This window comes from Hypanus sabinus, unplaced genomic scaffold (genome assembly GCF_030144855.1).
Source record: "Hypanus sabinus isolate sHypSab1 unplaced genomic scaffold, sHypSab1.hap1 scaffold_1106, whole genome shotgun sequence".
Taxonomy (NCBI): domain Eukaryota; kingdom Metazoa; phylum Chordata; class Chondrichthyes; order Myliobatiformes; family Dasyatidae; genus Hypanus; species Hypanus sabinus.
The window spans coordinates 75,279-83,020 of record NW_026779163.1 but is presented as its reverse complement, the minus strand read 5'-3'; positions in this window follow the sequence as shown (position 1 = coordinate 83,020).

Below are 7,742 nucleotides of genomic sequence, written 5' to 3'. Positions count from 1 at the left end.
TCGGACAGACACATCGACTGTTTGTTTTCCCTTTCCCTACATGCCGCCAGACCTGCTGGGTTTCTCCTGCATTTGGTATTCGTTATTACGCCTCCTTTACCCTGCGCGGGGTCTCAGTATCTCTCGTCAGCCAACGCTCCGTACTCTGACCAGCTCTGCCCATCACTCTGGTGGGAACACGCTCTACCTGAACTCCGGGTATCGCAACCTGAAAACCAGATGTCTATTCACCAGAAAATGAAATCATCCCGTTCCCAACCATAAACCCCGGGAAACCCCCGGCTAATCGATCTGAAATCGGCCCCACACTAAATTAACACCTGATACTGTGGACCAGCCCTAATTTTCCGCAGAACTATTTTCACCCTGGTGGAATTATGGTCACTGGTCGCAAAACGGTCACTCATTGACTCTTCAAGGAATTTGCCCTTAAAGATAAAGATTAGCGTTATTTAGCACATATCATACAGCAACTATTAGTGGGAAGATAGAGGATTGGGAAGCTGGTAAAAACCAACAGAAAGCAGCTAAAGAGATAAAAGATGAAATGCGAAGGTCAGCCGGCTGATAGTATCAAAGATGATACCGAATGTGTTATATTTTCAGATATATACAAAGTTACAGAGAGGTGAGAGTGTATATCTGACCGCGGTAAAGTGACACTGGAGAGTTAGAAATGGGGAAACAATAAAATGGCGGACGAACTTAATAACTATCCTGCACCAGGCCTCCCGGTGGAAGACACGAACAGTATGCCAGAAATCCGAGAGAGTTTGGGGACAGAAATGAATGAGGTTTCCATTACTAAGGAGGAGCTGCTTGGGAAGCTGAAGGTTCTGAAGTTAGACAAGTCACCCGGACCCGATAGAATACACCCAGATTTCTGAAAGAGGTAGCTGGACGGATTGTGGAGACGGTAGTAATGATCGCTCAGGAATCGCCATTAACCTGTGACCTCTAGTTCCAACCTCTGTTGAAAAGTCCTGCTTGCATTAACCCTGTCTATACCCCTCATAATTGTGTACAACCTGGTTTACTCTTATTCCCAGGGTATCCAGTTCCTTTGTGAAATAACGAGGTTACATTTGACTCATTCTGCTTGACAAGAACGTCTCCAGACGGCAGAGAAATTTTGGAAGACGGTCATCTACTGAAATACAACTTTCCATGCTCACTACTTTTATTTCATTCCAATGTAGAGAGTATGACAACTAACATTTGTTAGTATTTGACCTGAATTTCAGTAACACATAAGCAAAAGAAAATGGGGGCAGGAGTTGACCACCAGCATCACAGCACTTCCCACCCATTCCATTTACATCATGGCTCCAATCCCTCATGAATTATAGAGTCAAAGAGCACTACAGAACAGAAGCAGACCCCTCGGCCCATCGAGTCCATACCAGCCTTCTGACTAGTTCTTTCTACCCGCTCCAAGAACATAGCCTTCCAAATCCCCCGCATTCAAACTTCTCTTAATGTTACAATTCAACCTGCATCTCGCGATATCCTCTGAGCGAAAACGTTCCCCCGCAGATTCCCATTGAATCTATAACTTTTCATGATCAACCTGTGATTTCGAGTAATCATCTCACCCAATCTAAGGGGGAAACCCTGCAGACATTGACCTTATCCATATCCCACATGATTTCGTAAGTATCTCCCCTCATTCTCTTGTGCTTCACTGAATGAATTCCTAAAACGCATTATTCAGAGGAGCTCGTCCAGGAATTGAACCCGGGACCTCTCGCATACTCGCAAATTCAGGCCCTGAGCGAGAATCATACCACTAGACCAACGAGCCCGTTCAATGTTTCGCAACATAGAACTGATTACTTTCACATTCTCAGCCTCCTTCCCCAACACATCTGGGAGGTATTTTATGTCCGACCTTAGAGGACAGGACCAAAGTAGAACAAAGAACAAAGAACTTGTCCGGCACACTAGGGGCCCTTCGGACCACCATGTTTTATCCACCTATGTAAACTACTTTCCCATAACTATAACTCTTCCCTCCTACCCAGGCCATAAACCGATATTTTAACTCCCACCTATCGACCTAAGTGTCTTTCAAACGTCGCAGTTACACACGCCTCTACCACACTGTTCTAAAACCCACCACACTGTGTAAAAACAAACTTACCTCTCACATCTCCCGTAAACTCTCCTCTACTCTCCTTGCCGCTACCTACAAGGAGTTTGTACGTTCTCTCCGTTTCCGCGTGGATAATCTGATCAACTATTTCAGTTAGACCTCCCCCACCTCCTCTATCTATTACCTCCCCCCCCCGTCGCTGCACCGTCAGCACCTTAAAGCGCTTTTAATAATACTTACAGTCGAAATGTATTTTATTCCATATCGTACTTTAACCACTAACTATATTTTATAACGTTCTTTATTCTTCATCATTGCTGAATGTTGGATTATTATATCGCGTTTTTCGTGTTGACGAGCACACCACAGCAAATTCCTTATAGAGTAATGTGAACGAGACTTAGCCACATATAAATTACTCTGAAGCCTAAGATTGTTGCACAGTACTGTTGTAATTTTATGTATTGCACTTTACTGCTGCTGCTGGATAACAAATTTCATGAGGTATGTGAGTGATGACAAACCTGATTCTGATATGGGTCTCTATTGTGGACTAAGAGTGGTAAGGGGGCAGGGAGAGGGGAGTCATGTTTGGGAAAAGGGGAAGGGATAGGGGAGGGAGCGGGAAGCACCAGTGATTAATTCTGTGATGATCAATAAACCAATTGTTTGCAATAAAATGGCCTTGCCTGGTGTCTCAGTGTTCGGAGTGTCTGCATCTACGCCATACCCAACCGCCCCTGGCACTCCTTCTCTGCCAACTGTTCCACACTCCCTCCCACGGCACTCCGTCCTCACCATTCCCAAAATCCTTTGATCCCGTCAGATTTATATATTCTATTTGTGCACATTAGCTGATTTTTTTTCTCCGTTTGCCCGGTTATTTTTCAAACCTTCTATTCCCTTCCACAAGCTCTGCCTGCCCCCTCATTACATGTCACACATACAGCTACGTCCCAGCTTTCGTTCTGCAGCTTTGAGAAATTTAAGTGTTAAAGATCATATTTGTTTCAACTGATATTGCTGGAGACGTTCTGGGCTGGAAACGGTTAAACGAGTGTGTTTGTTCAGTGTCTGTAATTAATGACGGTCCCCAGTGGAAACCGCTGACGTTTGGGACTTTTCCTTCGCCCCCGTTCATCAGCAAATATGGTTCTGTACTTCCCACAATTCCGTGAGATCGTATCCATTGGCAGTGACGGGACAGCGGCGCCACCCCGAGGCAAAGTGTGACATTACACGAGAAATATCCAGCTGTGCTGCTTGTTGTTGTATCCAGGTATCGATTCTCTTAACCACGCATTTTGGTCCTTCTGTGCACTCAAACTGAGATGTAGCGTTTTTATTGCTCTCAGTGCAATATTGACTCCTGAAGACATTTTACTTCAAGCTGACGTTCTGGGCAAGATGCTGACAGCACTTAACATTCTACTTTCAAAAGACGCACAATCTCACTTCTATCGCATCACCCACCTGTACGCCATACATTAACACCTCCCTATTCTGCCACCAGACATTAACGCCCTCCTCCTATGGTCCCGTACAGTAACACCCTCATTTGGCTTTGCATATTAACACCATCTTCACTCGACCCTGGACGTTAACACCCTGCTTTTTAAATTAACGCCTCCTCTCCCAGACCGAGTAATTAACCCTCTCTCAGCGGTCCCGTGTAAGAATTTGCGGGGATGGCAGATGTGGACGGATTCCAGGTTGTCTGGGAAGAGGGGAGCGGGAGAGCTGAAACCTGAGTTCCCGGAGATCATCAAAGCCCAGTGGATGAGGATCCAGGATCACTGGCGCCATCCAGGCCCTACCCCTGCTGGGGAGACTGGGTCCTCCCCTGCACTGGGGTTGTGCTGAGTTAGACGGGGTGCTGAGGCTAACTGCGGGCTCCCCTGGAGAAAGTACGGCTGGTGGAAGGAGGGAGAGGTGGAGGGGATGGAAGAGGAACAGGGGTGGAGGGGTTGGAGAGATGGAGTGAGGATGGGATCTGGAGACTAAAGGATGTGAGAATAAGGTAAAGTGAAGACAGAGGAATGAGGAGGAGGGAAGATGGAGTATGAACGGGAAAGGAAAAAGGTTATGAGAAAGGATGGAGTGGTTGAGAAAATGAGAGAGAAATATATAGTGGGGTAGAATGACAGAGTGGGAAAGGAGGAGGGAAGAAATGGGAGCCTCGTACCAGAGGACAGTGTCAGACTAAAGGACACACATTTACCAGGGAGGTGAGAAGGAATTTGTTCCCCCCACAAATGGTCAGAGGGAGGGAGGGGGAGGAGAGAGAATATAAACTTCACAGAGACAGCACCGGGGACCGGGATTGAACCGGGTCTTCAGAGAGAGATGGAGTGAGAGAACGAGGAAGAGTTTGCAATGAAAGAGAGAAAATGTAATGAAAGGGATGGATGGGAGATGAAGGAGTGAAAGAGAATGGGATAACGGGAGAGAGAGAAAATGATAGGGAGCGATGGGATGAAAGTATGTGAGGGAGAATGAAAGAGAATGGGAAGGGTAGAGAGAACATTGGAGGAGAGAAGGTAAACGGGAGGAAAGGATGAAGGCAGACAGTGTGCAGATATACGAACTCTTCCCTATACAATGATATGGTGCCATGGGGGGGAGGTTGAGAGGGGGGACAGAATGATCTTACAAGAAAGGAGGGGAACAAAACAGGCACTTGAGAGATTAAGGGTCCAATTTTTTTCTCCACCTCCTCATTATCACTCAATCCACCCCCACACCGTCAGGCGAGACGCTGCAAATTCCCTCAGGTCCACGAAGGGTCTTGCGATCCCCGCACCCTGGCCACCCACCCGAATGACCTTTGCACACACTCCCTTTCCTCACAACACCCACTGTTTCTGCCCTGCTCACTCTCCCCAGCAGAGGGCGCCAATGCTCAGCTCTCCACACTGACCCGCAATTACCCATGATACCAAAGGAACACATCTCTCAAAACCTTTCGTCCGGACAGTTCCATGTTTATTGAGCACGCACAACAAGCAATAGCAATGCAAATCACTACCAAATAATATTCAGTAATGTCAAAGATCCCTTGGATTTCAACCCTTCAAACCCTTGCAGACTGAGAATACATTATACCATCTCTGCACTCTGATCTCCGACGCCCTGACCCAAGTCAGTCGATCTCTAACCACAGATTCCCTCTCTCCGTTTGTGGGAATCTGTGGTTAGAGATCGACTGACTTGCTCGATGTCAGAAATGGAAATGAGAGTGTATCAGAGAGAGCGAGAGATGGAATAAAACAGTATCAGAGAGAAGAGAGAGAGAGAGAGAGAGAGTTGGAGTCAGAGAGCAAGGGAGGTAGGGAATGAGAGTGTGTCAGAGGGAGGGGTGGAGAACAAGAGTGTGTTAGCGAGAGAGATGGAGAAAGAAAAGTGCATCAGAGGGAGATGGAGAATTACAGTGTGTCTGAGGGAGAGATGGAGACCAAGAGAGCATTAGAGGGAGTGTCGGAGTGCGAGATGGAGATCGGGAGGGTGTCAGATGGATGTGTCGGGTGTCGTGCTGATCGGGTGGGAATGTGCAGGATTGTCCTGTGCTCTGCGAGTGTACACAGATGTCTGCAAAGGTGCACAGGATACTTTCCTCAGTACCTCTGGAGATCAGGGATCTTCCTCACTACATCCACAGACCATGATGTCTTCACGGTTCTGCAGTTTTATCAAAAATCGATTCATTATTTCACACATAAGTTCAGTTCAATCAGTTACAACAAATTATTGATGATATATTTATGCAATGAAGCCCAGCATCAGCTAATTTTCCCATTTTATTGTAAACCCACATGTGTGTTTCACACTGACCCAGTCCTGTAGTGAGGGGTGTCGGTGTTTACGGACCATACACTGTGGAAGGTGTGTGACGTCTCACACCGACCCGGTCCTGTAGTGAGGGGTGTCGGTGTTTACAGACCATACACTGTGGAAGGTGTGTGACGTCTTACACCGACCCAGTCCTGTAGTGAGGGGTGCCGGTGTTTACGGACCGTACACTGTGGAAGGTGTGTGTGTCTCACACCGACCTGGTCCTGTAGTGAGGGGTGTCGGTGTTTACGGACCGTACACTGTGGAAGGTGTGTGACGTCTCACACCGACCCGGTCCTGTACTGAGGGGTGTGGGTGTTTACGGACCGTACACTGTGGAAGGTGTGTGACGTCTCACACCGACCCGGTCCTGTAGTGAGGGGTGTGGGTGTTTACGGACCGTACACTGTGGAAGGTGTGTGACGTCTCACACCGACCCGGTCCTGTAGTGAGGGGTGTGGGTGTTTACGGACCGTACACTGTGGAAGGTGTGTGACGTCTCACACCGACCCGGTCCTGTAGTGAGGGGTGTGGGTGTTTACGGACCGTACACTGTGGAAGGTGTGTGACGTCTCACACCGACCCGGTCCTGTAGTGAGGGGTGTCGGTGTTTACGGACCGTACACTGTGGAAGGTGTGTGACGTCTCACACCGACCCAGTCCTGTAGTGAGTGGTGTCGGTGTTTACGGACCGTACACTGTGGAAGGTGTGTGACGTCTCACACCGACCCGGTCCTGTAGTGAGGGGTGTCGGTGTTTACGGACCGTACACTGTGGAAGGTGTGTGACGTCTCACACCGACCCGGTCCTGTAGTGAGGGGTGTCGGTGTTTACGGACCGTACGCTGTGGAAGGTGTGTGACGTCTCACACCGACCCGGTCCTGTAGTGAGGGGTGTCGGTGTTTACGGGGACCGTACCCGGGATGTTCTGTGATTGATCTCATCATTCGGAGGATCTGCTCCTCCTGGAACGGGCCGGGTCTGTGTGCTCACTCTCAGTTCTGGGCTTCTGGCGTCACTACTCAATGGGATCGTACTTCACAATGTGATCAACTAAAAGCTCGCAGGCTGCGGCACACTGGGGAATCAGCAGAGTGTAGCAACATCTTAGGCTCTCCTGGGATTAACCCTCTGTGAGCCGTATACTTGTCTAAAGGCAGGCTGGAGTAAGGGAGAGGGTGTAAAGCGTCAGGGAGATGGAACTGCAGACTCCTTCACTCGTTGACAGATCACTCCCTCACTCCTCCGGAGGTTCTGCCCTGAACCGTGCAAGCTTGATCTGAAGATTTGGATCACCGAACATCTCCTGGAGCTGCGGTCAGAGAGGATTAAAGATGAATGACTGCAGAGGTATGGGGAGTTGAAGGAGTGACGGGAGGAGAGAGGCATCGAGACGGGAGGCAGAGCTGTGACTGAGAGGGAGAGTTGGGAAAGGAGAGGGATTAAGAACTGAGAGACTGGGAGGGAGTTCACTCACCTTTCGTCGAATGGCTTTCCACACTTCATCCTCACTCACGTTTCCACTCGATGTCAGCTGCACGTTAATCCACATGCGAACTCCTGAACAAAACAGCCCAGTGTCAACATGGAGTCACTCTCAGGTCAGGTGCTGCTCACAGGATGTGCTCCCTCGTCTCCGTCCCTTCGATCGTGCAATCTCCTCTCCCCCATTGCACACCCTTGCACACCTTGATTCCTCCCCACATCCTCATCAAATATCTATGTCAATATCCGTTTAGACAGGGACAGGGAGTGTGTGAGAAAAGGGCAGGGGTGGGGTCAGGGAGAGAGTGTGCACAGGTAGTGAAGAGAGGCA